At 38.9% G+C, this 18,514-nt stretch overlaps 1 long non-coding RNA gene across 1 annotated transcript; it reads left to right on the top strand.

Annotated features, from left to right (window-relative positions):
• The first annotated feature begins 12 nt into the window (after positions 1 to 12).
• On the top strand, positions 13 to 16,363 carry LOC125486357. The gene is made up of 4 exons (XR_007265037.1): positions 13 to 314; positions 4,706 to 4,792; positions 14,469 to 14,578; positions 15,917 to 16,363. It is a non-coding gene; the product is annotated as an uncharacterized LOC125486357 (long non-coding RNA).
• Positions 16,364 to 18,514: the final 2,151 nt, after the last annotated feature.

Raw genomic sequence — 18,514 nt, 5'->3', positions numbered from 1 at the left:
GGGGCTGGAGAAGGGTGAATTAGTTTGTAAGATTAATGTATAAGAAACTATAGCATTAAGATACATAATTATAAATTGTTAACACTCATTTAAATTTAGAGTTTGATCGCTTGGTAAGTGGGACTTGTTAAATAATGGGTAGCCAAACAAGCAAGAAAGCCAAGAGACCCGAGGCAAAAGAGTTTCCTGTGAAACTGAAAAAGGCAACTTCAAGGAGGATTCAGGAAATCCAGAAACAGCAAGCTGCTTGGGGACCCGCTGGTTCCTTCTGGATCACCTGCCCATAAGGTTTGGCTGGAAACAGGAGACAGCAGGTACTCTGTTATGTTCTCTTGTGATTTGTACGGATGGTTGATTTGAAAAAGATACAGTTTTGGAAAAGTGAGAACGGAGACCCAAACTGGGATTAAAACTATATGATTACTTGTTTTGATAAATGGTTGGAAGTGGCCAGGTGCCATCAACCCCGAAAGCCTAAAAAGATAAGGCTACTGGTGATGGAAAGAATATTAAGCCTAGTGTTCCTGCCACGGGAATGTATCCAAAGTTAGAACAGTTTAAAGAAAGCAAGGATCAGGTTATGGATGATATTCTCTTGGCAGCTGCCCTTAAGGACCGTCCTCCCCACTATAAGAAGGACCCACTGTCTAGCCCACCTCAGGTCACTTCTTCGAACACAGTCGGGGTCCAGACCAGAAAGCGTCGGGCAGCCGAACGGGAGGATACCCCCAAAAGTGTTCCTAAGGAACCCGTTAGTAGTATGGTTGAACAATACCCCCGCATAATGGTAGGGAAAGTTCCTGTATTACGCCCAGGAGCCCCTCGGAGATCCAAAGTATGATAAATGAAGCCCCGAACCTCCTAAAAAAAACCCATCCCATTTCATAATTGGTTAGTACAGATTTATTACCCCTGCCCGGTGATGTGCTGTTACTGTTGACGGTTGCGTATGGCACTTCCTGTCCAGCTGTTAAAGATTCGTTTGCTGTCCCACCGGGGCTCGAGGGTGACTGGGCCCCTAATGATGACCTTCAGTATCAGGGAAACGAGAGTAGAGGTACCTGGCTCTGGACTTGTGTTAAAGATGCCATCACTAATGGAGGTAGGCTTTACAGTGATTTTAGTGAGATGACCCATTGCATTCAGAAAAAGGGGGAGAAGCTGACAGACTTCATTGCTAGGTTTAAGGATACTTGGGAATCCAGTCCTGAGGTGTTTTGCGCCCGGCCCAAAGTCACTGTAACACCCCCATTTTGCCTATTCCTAAACCTGGTAGGAAGAGCGAGTGGCGTTTAATCCAAGACCTATGTGCCATCAATCAGATTGTGCTGCCTGTCACTCCCGTGGTCTCTGACACCAATGTTATTTTGTCCTCCTTACCCCCGATTCGACTTGCTACACAGTAATTGACCTCTGCTCATCCTTAGAACATAGAACAGTACAGCACAGTACAGGCCCTTCGGCCCACGATGTTGTGCCGAACTTTTACCCTAAACCTAAGGTCTATCTAACCTCCATCGCTACCTTATACGATCATCCATATGCCTATCTAATAGTCGCTTAAATGCCCCTAATGAGGCCGACTCCACTACCCTCTCTGGCAATGCATTCCACGCCCCTACCACTCTCTGAGTAAAGAACCTACCTCTGACGTCTCCCCGATATCTACCTCCTTTCACTTTAAAACTATGTCCCCTCGTAAAAGCCACCTCCACCCGAGGAAAACATCTCTGGCTGTCGACTCTATCTATACCTCTGATCATTTTGTACACCTCCATCAAGTCACCTCTCATCCTTTGTCGTTCTAAAGAGAAAAGCCCTAGCTCTCTCTACCTTTCCTCGTAAGACCTTCCCTCCATTCCAGGCAACATCCTGGTAAATCTCCTCTGCACCTTTTCTAACGCTTCCACATCTTTCCTGTAATGAGGTGACCAGAACTGGACACAATACTCCAGATGTGGCCAAACCAGGCTTTTGTATAGCTGAAGCATAACTTCACGGCTCTTGAACTCAATCCCTCTATTGATGAAAGCTAACACACCATACACCTTCTTAACAACTCTATCCACCTGGGTGGCAGCTCTCAGGGAACTGTGAACATGAACGCCAAGATCCTTCTGCTCCTCCACACTGCCAAGAATCTTTCCATTAACCCTGTATTCTGCTTTCAAGTTTGTCCTTCCAAAATGAGTCACCTCACACTTTTCAGGGTTAAATTCCATCTGCCACTTCTCAGCCCAGCTCTGCATTCTATCAATGTCCCTTTATAACCTAGAACAGCCCTCCGCACTGTCCACAACATGACCCACCATCGTATCGTCCATGAACTTGCTAATCCACTGTTCCACTCCTTCATCCAAATCAATTACAAAAATCACAAATAGAAGAGGACCCAGAACAGATCCTTGTGGTACACCACTTGTAACTGAGCACCATGTTGAATATTTTCCGTCCACTACCACCCTTTGTCTTCTAAGGGTCAGCCAATTCTGAATCCATTTCCCCCTATCCCATGCCTCCTTACCTTCTGCATGAGCCTACCATGGGGAACCTTATCAAATGCCTTACTTAAATCCATGTATACCACATCCACTGCTCCACCTTCATCCACATGTTTGGTCACCTCTTCAAAGAATTCAGTAAGGTTTGTGAGGCATGATCTACCCCTCACAAATCCATGCTGAGTATCACGAATCAAACTGTGCCTTTCCAAGTGATCATAAATCCTATCTCTCAGAGCACTTTCCAATAATTTGCCCACCTTATTTTCTATTTCTCTGCATGAGGATAGCCAAGAACTTCTTGCATTTACTTACAGTGGCAGAGAGTTTATGTGGACCCGGCTTCCCCAAGGCTATTCTGAGAACCTGGCCGTCTAGGCTGCCGCTGTCAGTGCAGACCTTCTCGAACTCTTTCTGCCCTGTAACAGTATGGTACTACAATATGCCGACGATTTATTAATCGCCTCTATTGACTATGTCAGCTGTGAAAAAAACTCAGTTGCTTTACTCTCTCACTTGGCGATTAAAGGACACCATGTCTCCGCCTCGAAACTGCAGCTCTGTCAGCCTTCTGTATGGTACTTAGGCTTTATTTTGGAGAACGGCACACATCAGTTGGGTCCTGAATGGGTCACAGCAGTGCTGAAAGCCCCCTTGCCCAGTACACAGAAAGAGATGTTATTCTTTCTTGGTATGGTTAATTATTGCAGGCAATGGATGCCTGAGTACTGATGCATGGACGCCATCCTTCAGCAGACTACCTTGCGGGGACATCCCAATGAAATTGAATGGACTGAAGAATGTCACAGAGCCTTGGCCGAGCTTAAGACTGTGCTGACGCAAGCCCCTGCCCTGGGTATTCCAGATTACAACAAGCTTTTTGCACTCTATGTTAGTGAAAAGGAAGGGTTTGCAAATGGCATACTGACTCAAGAACATGGTGAACTCAAGTGACCGGTAGTATATTATTCGGTTCAGCTGCCTCCCATTGTTAGAGGAATGCCTGGTTGTCTGCGTGCTGTTGCTGCCACTGCTGTCATCTTAGAAGAATCCAACCCTGTTGTTTTAGACCACAAATCTATCATTTTGGCTCCCCATGCAGTTTTACTGCTACTAAATTCGGCAGCAACTCAACATTTTACTGCCACTTGCCGCACTGGGCACGAGGTCATGTTACTCTCTAAGCCAAATATCTTCTTCCGCCAAGCTCCCTCACTAAACCCCGCCACCCTTCTCCCTGGTAGTACTACTGTAGACCCTAAAAAATACCCTTGAAAAAGTCTGTCGGGAAACTGGTTTAAAATGGCCTGAAGCTCTGCCATTACCCTTTACACCCTAAGGAATCAAAGTGTGCTGAAAATGTTTTCTATTTTCTTTCAATTCTGAAGCAGAGTCATATTGGACTCAAAACATTAACTTGGCTTCTACGTCCAGAGATGCTGCTAGAGTTGCTGAGTATTTCCATCATTTTTGTTTTTTTTATTTCTAAATGGTTCTGTATAAGAAATTATTGTGCATAATGTTTTACACTGAGGGAAGGAAATTGTATAAAGGGGGACTTCCATCACAGATTACATTACAGAAGAATGTTAAGGATTTTCTGCACATAATACTATAGTGTAGATTCACTTTCTTTTCTATTTTTAATTTAAAATATATTTTCTTTAAAATTTCAACTTTATTTTGAACTGAGGTAAAAACTGTTGGAAGTTTGAAACAAAAACAGAAAATTGTGGGAAAGAAAATCAGCAAACTTGGCAGTAAATATGGAGAAGGAGCCAGATATGGATAATAATGAGGGTGACTTTGATGAATAAGGGTGACTCTGATGAAAGATGACTTCTCTGTCCAGATACTGTCAGTCTATCTGTTTCCTATTTTTATTACATTTAGTAATTAAATTTTCATTGAATAGGGTAGGTTTTGGTGTAGGATTAGAATACTTTGAAACAAAAACAGAAATTGCTGGAAAAGCTCAGCAGATCTGTCAACATCTTTGGAGAAAAATCAGAAGTAATGTTACAGCTCCAGTGACCATTCTTCAGTTCTGAAGAATGCCTGAAGAACTGAAGAAGAGTCACTGGACCAGAAACATTAACTCTGACTTCTTTCCAGAGATGCCTCCAGATCTGCTGAGCTTTTCCAGTAATTTCTGTTTTTGCTTCTGATTTCCAACATCTACAATTCTTTCGGTTTTTATTTAGAGTACTTTGAAGAATGCCAGAATTGTAGTGACAGATCAAGAGTCGTCAGATACACAGGGGAAATGTGAGGATGCTACTTACATTCTTGTACGTAAGTTCTTGTAGATATGTAGATGAGATGTTTGCATGTTGCTCTTTATGTATGCAGCTGTTGAGAGTAACTATTACCAGCACCAGGCCACATCTGTCCGACCTTTATCTTTTGCTTCTGGCTCATAGTTTCATTTTCATTCTGACTTCATGAACATGGTATAACCATTTATCACATGGTATTTTGACCACACATGTTACACATTGAATGAAGAAGTAGCACTATAACTTAGTTCTAATGCTCAGCTGATTGAACCCGGAGAATTAGTGCTTGTTAAAACTTAAAAATGGTAAATTGAGTCAATTTTTCTGTAGCTTTGGTAATACACGTGATCTGAATTATTGGAAAGATTTTTAAGACACCAGATCATCCAATACCAACAGCAGTTTATGTTGAGATGTCCACTGCTGTGGCACATTGGGACCCATTGGAAGTTCTGAAATCATCCTCTTGGTACAACAATTGTCCAGGAAGTATAAACTTCTGATGGGCAGATTTGCGATGTCTGGGATGCTATGAAAATGCCTCAAACTCTTGGGCCTATCACATGATACTTACCCGACACACACCATTGTAACCCTACCTGAGAATCTCCACACATATCCAAGCCAAATGCCAACCCAACACATCCAGTCATTCTCTCACTCGTTCGATTAAAACACTTAAAACTTTTAAAATCTTACATAAACACGACAGCTGATTATTAAAAAGGGGGAATATCTTTCCTACTATTCCACTTCCCCTTGGCTTCACTGAAAGTCATAGATTCATAATCTTTGCAACAGAGAAGGAAGGCATTGGACTCATCTAAGTGAATATCGAACTACTGCTTAAATGTTTCAAACGTTTTGAATCACCATCTTTCAGATTAGCACATTCCAAACTCCCAGCAGCCTCTGAGTTAAAAAGAGTTCTTCCTCAACTCCCCTACTAGTCTTCTCCCTCTTACATTAATACATGTCCCCTGCTTACTGCACGCCCCTCGCTCCCCCCCTCAACCCTCCCCCACTCACAGAAAAAGTATCTCTCTAACCATCTTATCTCTGACCTTGATAATCTTATAAACCTCTATCGGGTCTTCTAAACCTTTCCTGCTCTAAGGAATATAACCCTAAACTGTCCAATCATTCATCATAGCTCAGAATTTAGAGCATAGCTCAGCAACATCCTGGTGAATCTCCTCTGCTTCCTCACCAGAGCAAGCACATCCTTCCAATCATGTAACCAGAACTGTATGCTGTTGTATTCCAGTTATTGCCTAGCCAGCGTTTTATACAGCTTCAGCATAATGCCCCTGCTCTTGTATTCCATGCTTTGGCTACTGAAGGCAAGTCTTCTACTTGCCATCTTAACCAGCATACCTATCTGCATTGTGACCTCGAGGGTTTGTGGATAGGTACACCAAGGTCCCTCTGATCTTCAGTACTCTCCAGAGTCTCACCATTTATAATGAAATCCCTTGTCTTGTTAAACTACTTCAAATGAACTTACACCTTTCTGGATTGAATTCCACTTACCACTGTTCTGTGCACCTGACCTGTCCATTAATTATCAACCTGCAGTTTTTGGCTATCCTCCTCACTATTTACCATCGTACCAATTTTTGCATCACCTACAAACTTCTTGATCACACCCCTACAGGAAAAGCATTGTTGATGTAGTTGAAACTTGAAGACCCAGCTGCAAGGACAGAAAAGGGTTGTTACTATCGTCACAAACAGCATTGATGCTGACCTGAAGATCTGGGCCATTTGTGCTGCATTAAAATATAATGCATGTTGTTGGTGTGCTCTTATTTATTTTGAAGGTAGTATTTGCAAGTTACTCAATACAAATAAAATGAAGTGCATTTATATTAAGTAGTAAGCACAGAGTAGTGAGTTTGATCAGATAGTTCATCCAGAGGATGAGTGGGTCTATTTTTAGTTCTGCTCTTTTCCCTGCACTGCTTCATGTTTATGATAAGAACTGATGGCTATTTTAACATAGTAATTAACCCACTTATTTTAAACAATGTAACTAAAATAGTGCAGACAGGAATTTATGTGAGTACACTTTAGCACACAGGACTAAAAATTGAATACAGAGGAAAATATTCCCTTATGTTTACAAACCACATAATGAGAGATTCTCTTTAACTTTTTTTTCTAAGTAATGCTGTTTCTCAATAATCAGAGACAAGTGGCAATTTTCTGATTAAATGTACATTCTTTGTGGCTTTACTTCTTTATTTCAGCTGGAAAGACTGAATTTGCTGTATAAACCAAAACAAAATAGCTAAGTCTGAGTTGTTGCACTAGTAGTTATTAGGCCTTAGTTCTATTTACTACCAGGAAAAGATTGATCCCATGAGCAAAACTCAGTAACTTAGTTAAAAATGTCAGACTACAATTCAAATCTGGCCACAAAAATTAAAGAGTGAAGTATGTTGCTTGCCTTTTAGTTTGTTCACACCGTTGCTAGTGGTCTAGCACTGACCAGGCACCGGTTCTTGAATTGATTGGTGACCAAGCACATAATATTTGAACTCTGTCAAAAATAATTTAATTCCAAAACATTCCACTTTCTCTCTGTTTAGCAGTATCCTAAAGTTTTCTGACTAAACAAAGGATAATGAATTAAATGGAATTACTGTAAGAGGTTTATGATCTGTTTCTGATACAGGAGCATTATCTAGAATCTAAAATGTTCCATATTACTTGCAGCAATGTCATTTCTGAGAATTAGGTAGGCTTCAGAGCCACAAGCAATTACATGAACAGAAACAACCCGGTAAAGGGAACTGATACAGTCAATCGTTGTAATGAAAAAATAAGCAATCAATAGGAAACAGGTTGTTTAGAGTCACAAGCAGGGTTGTGACTGTGACCAAAGCGCCACAGGGGATCCCACTTCCACATATTCCTACTGCTCAAACAAAAAGGCACCCAAGTCCAACATACAGCTGGTAACAATCAAAATTCCTGATTCTTTTTTAAGTGTATACTCAAATAGTTCTAAAGTTTGTCAACCTGCAGGAAAATGTTTCTTAATGTTAGAGTGCCATCTTGTGATGATTTAGCACAATGTTTTAAATAACCACTTAAACCTAATTTTCTGAACTCCAAAAGAAAACAAGTTGAATTCACCCAATTTTTAAATTTACCAATGTCTGCAGTTCAAGGCTATGCTGAATCATCTGACAATATCCCCACCTCCTTATTAACCAGCATGTGAAAAACTTGTCCAGAGAGATTGTCTCATGTTCAAGTATTTAGGGAAACAAAATCTGGCAAGGATGTATCTGGAGTTCACCAGCCAAGAGGAAGTTATGGTAAAAGCAGATAATTCATTATTTCCAATTATACAATAGAAGCTACAATAGTAGCTACAGCTAGTTTTGATACTGAAGATATTGAACGTCTATAGGCTAATGGCTGAATTCAATTCATGCTGTCTATAAACAAATGCAACTATTTCGTAGTGTGGTAAAATAGATTTACAGTGAATATGACTCAATAATGGAAATATTCCTATGTTCTGTTAGCCCAAGGATTCAAAGCAATAAGTTGTTCTTTAGATACATATGCAGAAAGTCACAAATCATTGCCAGTTTAGTTTAGTGGGTTATATTTTTTTAAAAATTCAAAGACAACAGAGAGAACTTACATCTACTTTATTTTTGACACCAAATGAATTTGAAATTTAACATTTATATCCCACATTATTTGTAGGCAGACAAATGATTTGCTAGCACAGAATTCCATCCCCATACTTTAAAGCCTGTCAACTGAGTTCCTGAAAAATGTATGCAGGTAAAGTTTGTTTGGTCAACATGAAATACACACTTACACCCTTTGAGGTATGTCCCATCTACCCAAGTTCAAAAAGAGCCCAAGCTGGCAGACTCAAGGCTTTGGGAACTCCTGTTGTGAACAGAGGTATTGAAGGTGCTAAGTCACAACCATATTCATTACCACATTGGCTTGTAAATTACCTAAAGATCTATAGTCACCATTGGGACTCTTGTGGTAGTGTTCCTACCTCTGAGCCAGGAGCCATGGTTTCAAGTACCACCTGCTCCAGAAGTACATCACAACACATCTGAACAGGTAGATTAAAAATATCTAAATAGTGACCTTCAACAGAAATAACACATCTGATTCATGGCTGAATCAAATTGGCTGGCTTATTATCAATAGACTGCTGGAATAAGGCAGGCTAATATGGCTGGTGATATATTGAATTCTTGAATGTTCATCAAAAGGTTGATGTTATTCTAAAGTTGAGATTTGTGTCATCTTGGACATTCTTTCCAAAAAATCTTCAATTATCCTAAGAAACAATTAACAAGTGTTAGGTGAGCAGTGTTGATACAGATGGGATCAATTTATCTTTTGGTCTAACTGGTAGAGTTTTCAAGAGATGAATAAACAATAATATGTTTATTGCATTTATGTCAACTATGTACAGGTTACAAGGGTGATGACGGCCATGAGAGAAGCCTCCCATGTCTCTACACTAATGGTGTCAGTGATTATAATTCATACTCTCCTTTACACATTGATCTTTTTATATTTACATCTACATACTATTCCATTTCCCCTTCAATGTCTCTGACTTCACAAATTTAGTTGGTTTGGAGGCTTCGTAACTTTCCCAAGATCATGTTTCCTCCTGACTTATAGACACACTTGTACTCTCTGGTACTGCTTGGTTCTTCACTTGGACAGTCTTCCTGAAGGTTGGAGCTTTCCTGTCCCTATCAAACTTTAAGTTCAACTTCTGGTCCATCCCAATTTGTAACTGATGAATGTCTCTGATGTACTGGAATAACATTCAAGCTGTTTCATCTCATTGTATCTTCTGCTGTACGAATTACATAGATCTTTACTGATTTCTATCATTCTGAACAACAAATGCTTCTCTGCTTTGATTGTGTATCCATATCTTTTGACCTTCCCATAATTTTGGCAAATTCTCAGTATGATATCTTTGGTTGTAATTCTTAGCTTGTTGCTTTCTGGATTCTTTGTCTTGGATTCCCCGATATAACTTGAGTTGTGATCTTGAAAATAATTGCTTTGGTATTATAGGAAGTTGAATTTTTAGTTTTATTCTCATTGATAATTCGGAAAGTCCTCATTTATATTATGATGGATCTGTAATTCAAAAGTGCTGTTTGGAAATCTTTTTCAATAATTCTGATTCCTCATTCAGCTTCACCATTGGATTGTTAATATTTTGGTGAACTTGTAATGTACTCAGATCCATTACTTTTTGCAAAGTGCTTGAAGTATTCTTTTGCAAATTGTGATCTACTATCAGAAACAACTTTATATAAAATTCCATGAATTGCAAAAATCTCTTTCAATACTCTAAGGACTGTTTCTGTAGTCATAGTATACAACTTTTTTAACTTTAATCTATTTTGATAAGTAGTTGATGACACTGATCATCGAAGACAAGTAGATTAATTCCTAATCTTTCCCATGGCCTAGATGGCTACATTTAGTAGATATGAATGGCTCTCTCTGTTATTGTTGGTTTATTTTCACATATTTGGTAATTTGAAATCATGTCTTCCATATTCTTTGAACTTCACCACATTGATGGTTGATAGCTTCTTCTGGATCTGTGATGCCCAAGTGACCTTGATGAAGCTATTCTTAAACATCTTCTCTGAGCGAATCTGGAATAAATAATCATGGGGTAATATCTTACCAACAACAATAAAGTGCATTCTATGTTCATAGTACTCTCTCATAACCATACAAAGAGACCATTGGTATGCCAACTCTCTATACATTTTTGGTGGATTTTGATGCATTCCTAATCCTGCATCTGACAAATTTGTTTGAGTCTATTCTGACATGATGGGCATTGTGCCATAATAAGCTTTTTTTTTTGATAAAATTAACATCTCACCGTGTACGACTATAAATAGTTGTTCTACAGGGTGCATCTGATGTTGTTTGCACTTTACCTCATACATAAACCATTTCATAAGCAAATCTCATCAATATCCATTGAAACCTTGGTGTTTTGAAAGGATTCTTACAAATTCCTTCTCATCAAGTAATGAAACTAAGGATTTGAGGTCTGTCTCTATAACCGCTTTCATACTAATTATGTACTCTGTGAAGTTATTATATGCAAATGAAATTAAGAGAGTTTCATTGACAATGTTTGTAATCTTATCTTTTTACCTGACAGTGTTCACAATGCATGCATAATGCCTTGATCTTCGGTAACCATCTGGCTGTTCTTGAAAATATACTGCTCATAAGCCTGTAGCTGGAGCTTCCTCTGCTATGAAAGTCAGTAATGAAGAATTATAATGTGCTAAGACATTTGAACCCATGTCTCCAGGACAAATAACCTGGGGTTCTTAATTACTAGTCCACTCTGCTACCACCTCCCTATTTTGTACACTCTGTCATGCAATCACTTCCTTCCAAACTTTTGGTGACCAGAATTGCATACAGTATTCCTGCTAAGGACCAACTACTATAATATGCAGCTCCACCATAAACTCCTTGATCTTGTATTCAGTGCCTTGACTAATGAAGGCAAATATCCCATATGCCATCCTAATCACCAGTTTTGCTGCCTTCAAGGATCTATGAACATGCGAGGTTTCTCTGATCCTCTTTATTTGCTAGATCCTACTGTTCAATATGTATTCCCTTGCCTTGTTGTCCTTCCAAAATGCATCACATCACACTGTTCAGGATTAAGTTCCATTTGCCACTGTTCAGCCCATCTGACAAGTCTAAGGTTTTCCTCCTCATTACGTACCATACCATCAATTTTCATTTCATCTATGAACTTACTGATCATATCTCCTACAAACATGATCTAATACTTCCTATTTTCTGTCCATTAATTGCTTAAAGAAGAGTTCTACTTCAGTATTGCTATCTAATTTTGAAACAATTTTGTATCTTAAAAATTGTCTCCTGCCTGTCATAGTGTCATACAGCATAGAAACAGGCTCTTTGGCCCACCATGTCAATGCTGATCAACACATATCAAACTATACTAATCCCATGTACTGCACTTTGTCTATAGTGTATTATGCCCTGGGATTTTCAGAGCTTGTCCAGATGTTTCTTAAATGTTGCAAGAGTACCTGCCTACAGCACCATTTCAGGCAACACGTTCCATAGTTTTATCACCCTCTGGAATTTTCTTCAGATCCCCTCTAAACTACTTACTCCTCACCTTAAACCTATGCCCATTGGTCTTAGACACATCTGCCATAGGGAAAACATTCTCACAATCTATTCTGTTTATACCTCTCATAATTTTGTACACTTCAATAACTGAGACTTCCCATGCCAGGTAACATCTTGGGTATCTCCTCTGTACCATCTCCAGTGCAATCACATCCTTCCAGTAGTGTGGTGACCAGATGTGCACACAGTATTCCATCTGTGACCTAACCAATGCTCTGTAAAATTACAAAAAGATTTCCCTGCTCCTGTACTCTATGGCCCATCTTCTGAAGGCAAGCATCCCATATGCCTTCTTCACCACCCTATCTAACTATACTGACACTCTCAGGGATCTACGGACTTGTTCCTCCGTAGTCACTAGGGACTTACCATTTACTCTGCAAATCCTTCCCTTCTTAGACCTCCAAAATGCATCATTTCATGCTTATCAAGATTAAATTCCATCTGCCATTGCTCTGCTCAAATTACCAGCTGATCAATATCAGTATGCAGCCTGAAACCATCCTCCTCACTATCAACAATGCCACCAATATTTGTGTCATCTGCAAAGTTACTAATTATACATCCACATTCACATCCAAGTCATTAATGTACATAAAAAACAGCAAGGGTCCTGTGGTACACTGCTGGTTCACAGGCTTCCAATCACAAAAACAACCTTCACCACTACTCTGCCTTCTATTTACAAGCCAATTTTGGATCCAGTTTGCCTACTTGGCTTGGATCCCATGGGCTGTTACCTTTCAGACCAGCCTTCTATGTGGGACATTGTCAAGGACTTTACTGAAATCCATGTAAATCACATCAAGTGCGCTACCCTCATCAATATATTTAGTCATCTTTGCAAAAAACTCAATTAGACAGACAGGATCTCCCTCTAGCAAATCCATGCTAACTATCCTGATCAAAACCTACCTTTGCAAGTGTTGATTAATCCTGTCCTTCAGAATTTTTTACAATTAATTCCCTAGAACTGACATCAAACTAAGCAGTCTGTAATTACATGGCCTATCCCTGCTGCCCTTCTTGAACAACGGAACTACATTAGCTATCCTCCAGTCATCTGGCACTTCACCTGTGGCCAGCAAAGTATTAAATATCTCCTCCAGAGTCCAAGCAATCTCCTCCTCTCCTTCCGACAGCAGCCTTGGATACATCTCATCATGCCCTGGGGATTTATGCACCTTTAAGCACAATAAAACATCAGATACTTCCTTCTTATGAATCTTAACCCGCTCCAGAACTTCGACAGTCCAACTGAAATCTCCAGCTACAATGTCCTTTTCCTTTGTAAATACAGATGAGAAATGTCCATTTAAAATCATATGCATGTCCTCTGGCTCCACACACAGATTGCCCCTTCGGTCTCTATTAGGCCCCATTCTTTCCCTGGTAATTCTCTTGCTCTTAATATAATTATATGTTCTCATATTCAGTGGCTTATTTAGTCCATATCTCTGGTTAAATCTTCCTGACATTAAGAATTGGGATGCCATATCTTGCTATAGTTGCTAGGTCTTCTACTTTGCATTTTTTATTTTCTTTAAACTTAACTTGTAGTAGTGGCATTTTTCTCTCTTTTGCAGTATGCTGGTTTTCCCACAATTCTCAGCCTCACTATGACTCCCACTGTAGTCTCTTTACCGCAGCAAAAAAGATAATTCTGCTCGGCCTGAATTTACTTTCTGGAATCACAAAAATGCTTAAATCAGCTTTCCAACTTTTTTGGATTTTTTGTCTATATCCCAAGTTCCTGCTTATGGTTCCAGCTCATAATGGCAATGATACCCAATTGAAGCTACAATATTTTTAAGACTACTTCATTTGCAGCCTGATTTTACTTTGCTGTTATTTGAGTTTTTGTTTACTCTAGGATTTTTCTGACCAATTCTTGATTGCCATTTGACTCACTAGTTCAAAACTGACCTCAGAGCCTATTTACAGACCAGCACTTTACACAATGCAGACTGTACCTGTGCCTTGGAGATCTTTAAGCTCTTCTTCACCTCTTCTTCGGATCAAGCTTGTGTTTCATTTCATTCTGTTGCATTTTATTTTCTTTCTTTTTGAGTTTGACATTCAGCACATTCTCAGCAAATTCGGTTTACATGAAGACCTGTTGCTATCATCACTGCCAGTATCCCATCACTTACACCATGTTGTGGTTTGTTGTATATGGGAGCAATCCACCTGCTTGATCTGACTAATGAGATCACAAGAGTTGTGTAACATTAACAATAAGATGTTTATTGCATTGCTGCAAACATTGTGAAGGTTAGGTAAGTACTTCTATCGGTGCTGCTAATTAAGCCTTCTATGTCTCTCTAAGAACTGTCTCAAACTGACTATATATGTCCATGCAACATTATGACTGTGGGTGGTGCTAATCACACTCTTCAACATATTAACTTAATCAATGATGTTGACTCCTACTCTTTTGGCATTTTGGTAGTTCTTTGGAAGGATGACAAGGCCACTTGGGACTGCCTTCTCTAATATGAGCCCCACCTCAATAGATGCAGCTGCCCTGCAGCAAGTTGAGGCAAGACCAAATACATACAGGTTGGTACGAGGGATGGTAAGTTATCAGATTTCCTTGAATCCAAGTAACATTTAACATTGGAATAGGTAAAGAAACAGGGAGAAATCAAGGAAAAAGGTGTCAGGAGTGATGTGACGAAATGAGATTCATGTAAATCATGATTTAATTGGATATATGTCTCTGACATCAGTGAGAGAGAAAAGTTTGGTCTAGAATGAGCATATGACTAGAGAAGTCTTACACACTATATTAAATTTGATATTAAAAACAGACAGTGCTGGAGAAACATAGCAGGTTTGGCAGCATCTGTGGAAACAGAAACAGAATTAACATTTTGAGTCCAATAAGATTCTTCTTCAGAAAGGAAGGGGACTGGAAAATAATGGTTTTGATGCTGTTCACAAAGTGAGAGGAGAGTGGGTGGAACAGATGGTGCTCAGAGCAAAACAGGATCAGGACAATAATGGTGGTAGAGGAAAGAAACATATTACACCCCTTCTCCTGCCCCTCCAGTGTCTTGATTGCATGGGTTTGCCCTCAGCAAAGCTTACCTATTTTCTACTACGCACATCTACCATTAACGCCAATTTACATTAATATTATATTTACTTCTATTTATACGGCCTCATTTGATTACCCTTCCAAGATATCATCCGTCCTTGCTGCTATAAATCCTTGATCAATACTGCAACATCCCCTCCTTTTCCATCCCCTTCTCAATCTTTTCTGAATAACTTATAACCAAGAATGTTAAACTGCTAATCCTGTCCATCTTTCAGCCAAGTCTCAGTCATAACTGTGATATCGTACCCCCACATACCTATCTGTGCCCTTGGTTCATCCAGCTTATTCCTCAGGATCTTTGCATTAAAATATGTTCCATTTAGCCTTGCTAATCTCACTTACTTTCTTATCTAGCCAATGTTTCCTCTGCATTCCAGACTCACTCGTGTTTTAATTTCTCGTTCCATCTCTCTTCCCTCCTTTCTGATCTACTTGTCAGGATCCCATCCCTTGCCAATTTAATTTAAATCCACACTAACAATATTAGCAATCTTTCCATGAGGATTGTTCATCCTGTTCCTGTTCATGTGTAAACTGTCCAATTTTTACAAGTCCCACTCCCTCAGAAATGTTCCCAATGGTTTAAGAATCTATCTCTCCTGCCTTCCATTCATCCAGATATCCTGCTATTCCTACACTCACTGCTGCATGGCACGAGGAATAATATGGAGATTATTACCTATGAAGTTTTGTTTTTCAATTTCCTACTTAACTCCCTAAAGTCTGCTTGTAGGACTTATTGTACTTGGTTTCAACATGGACCATGACCTCTGGCTCTTCATCTCTCCCTTCAGAATGCCCTACAGTCATTCTGTGACCGCCTTGAGCCAGCACTCAAGAGATGACCCCAGAGTGGTAAATTATGCCTACAGCTGCAGAACTGAACACAATAAATTTCACATCACAGTCTGCTGTAACTATTTTTGGGCCTCAAGAAAGTTGTGATAATTGTGTTTTTTAAGGTAAAAAATGTGACCTATCATTTTTGCTTCTAATGTTTTGTAAAAGATCTCTCTAAGTATAAATAATTGTGAATGTCATCATATATTATTTATCATATGTGCAAAATAATAATTTTGAACATCATGAATAATTTCCTTTGTACTACGAGATCAATTACATTTTGTTATTACTTAAATTCCTTTTCTCTCTCATGCACTGTGTCATACACATAAAACATGCAGCTATCATGTAAGAAAAATAATTAAATATTAATTAGTAAGAAAAAGAATTAAAATTAAATCACTTCAAAATAAAAAGCTCTTATCTGATTTTCCATTTACCTTTAAAGATATAGAATAGCACAATCTAAAATAAATAACCTCAATTTAGATCAGTCCTGAACCCATAATGTAGCTCAAGGTTATGCACCGCTAGGATCAATGGCAAGAACAGTAATCAGTCTATGGTATTTGGCTGTGAACTGCTCATTGTCTTAGAGTTGGTCTTTTATTGTTAAAACTGGAAAGAAAGGAAGAGAATCTGCACATCATTATCCTGTTGAGTAAATAGAGTAAAATATACTCTATTATTCATTAGAAAGGCAGTGAAATTTTAAAACTTTAAAACAGCAGTAGGATAATGGTCGTTTGGAAAAAATTATGGAGATAATATTTTTCAAAGTGACAATTCTTCTAATCGTAGCTAACAATAAACCACATTCATTCAGACCTAATTTGAGAAAATTAGTATGGTTTCAGCAAGGGTCTTTGAAAATATGAGCTACAAGTTTAGGACAACTGTCTTCAAAGTTAGTTAATGAGTTTCAGTTAAACTTTTACAAAACATATATACACAATAAGCATTACCCAAGAGATAGAAAGAGGGGATAATAATAAAGTGTTGATAAGTTAACACTTTGTGACGAAGCATTTGTTCATTGTTTCTCACTTTCACATTGTATCACCTCTAATGGTACTATATGTAAATGCACAATAAGGTTGATGCACTAACAGCACAAATAGTTCTAAACAGGTATAATTGTAATTACAGAGACACGGCTGCAGGGTAACCAAGGCTGGGAACTAAACATCCAAGAGTATTCAATCCTTAGGAAGGATGGGTAAAAAGGAGCTGGGGTGGAGTTGTTAGTGAATGATAAAATCCATATAATAGTTAGAAAGGATATTGGCACAGAAAGTTAGAGATGCATGCAACAAGGGTGCCTCAGTAATCATGGGTGACTTTACACATAGACTGGGCAAACGAGGTTACTAATAATACTGTGAAGAATGAATTCCTAAAGCGTGCATGAGATAGTATGTTGAAAACTAGAGAACAGGCTACCCGAGACTTAGTTTGTGCAATGAGCATGAGTTATTAATAACCTGCTATGACAGATCTGTAAGAAGTCAGTGACCACAACACGATAGAATTCTTCATTTTGATAGAAATTGAAGTAGTTCAATCTGGAATTAAGGTCTTAAATTTAAACAAAGGAAGCTGCAAAGTTGTAAAGACTAGGCCAGCTGTGATAGGTTCATTCAATTAGATGTGCAGGCACAATGGGCCAAGTGGCCTCCTTCTACACTGTAACACCTCTGTGATTCTGTAAACTTCATTAAAGAGCATGACAATAGAGGAGTAATGGCTAATATTTAAGGAACTAATGCAAGCATTGTAACAAATATACATTCCTTTCAGGTAAAAGAACACAACAGAAAAAGCAGCCCAGTCACAGCCAATAAAATAAATTAAGGGGAGTAGTAGGTCCAAAGATGAATCATAAACAGCTGCTCAGAAATGTAGCAAGCCTGAGGGTTAGGAGTAGTTTAGAAATCTGCAAAGAGGACCAAGAGATTGATTAAGAGAGGTAAAATAGAGAATGAAAAGAAAATTGTAAGAAACATATACACACTAGCATTTGAATTTTCAGAAAACTTTTGATAAGAGGTTACTGTGAAAAATCAAAACACATTGGATTTGTGGTAATATGCTGGCATGGATTGAGAATTAGTCAGCCAAGGAAACAGAGAGTAGAAATAAATGCGTCTTTTTCAGAATTAAAGGTAAGTGAATGATAAGTGAGTGACCGTGGGATCAGAGCTCAGATCCCAGCTATTCATAGTATATATTAACAATTTGGATGAGGGTATCAAATGCAATATTTCCAAGTTTGCTGATGACACAAAATTAGATGGGATTGTGAGTGGTGAGGAAAATTCAAGGTGATTTGGACAAGTTGTGTAAGTGGGCAAAAGCATGGCAGATGCAGTATAATATGGCTAAGTGTGAGATAGTCCACTTTAGTAGGAAGAAAAGAGTAGCAGAGTATTACTTAAGTGGTGATAGATTCGGAAATGTTGATATACAAAGGGATCTTGAATGTCCTTGTGCATCAGATACTGAAAGCAAGCATACAAATGCAGACAGCAGTTAGAAAGGCAAATGAT

This window comes from Rhincodon typus, chromosome 2 (assembly GCF_021869965.1).
Source record: "Rhincodon typus isolate 14 chromosome 2, sRhiTyp1.1, whole genome shotgun sequence".
In the NCBI taxonomy this organism is placed as follows: Eukaryota; Metazoa; Chordata; class Chondrichthyes; order Orectolobiformes; family Rhincodontidae; genus Rhincodon; species Rhincodon typus.
This window is presented reverse-complemented; position numbering and strand designations above follow the sequence as displayed.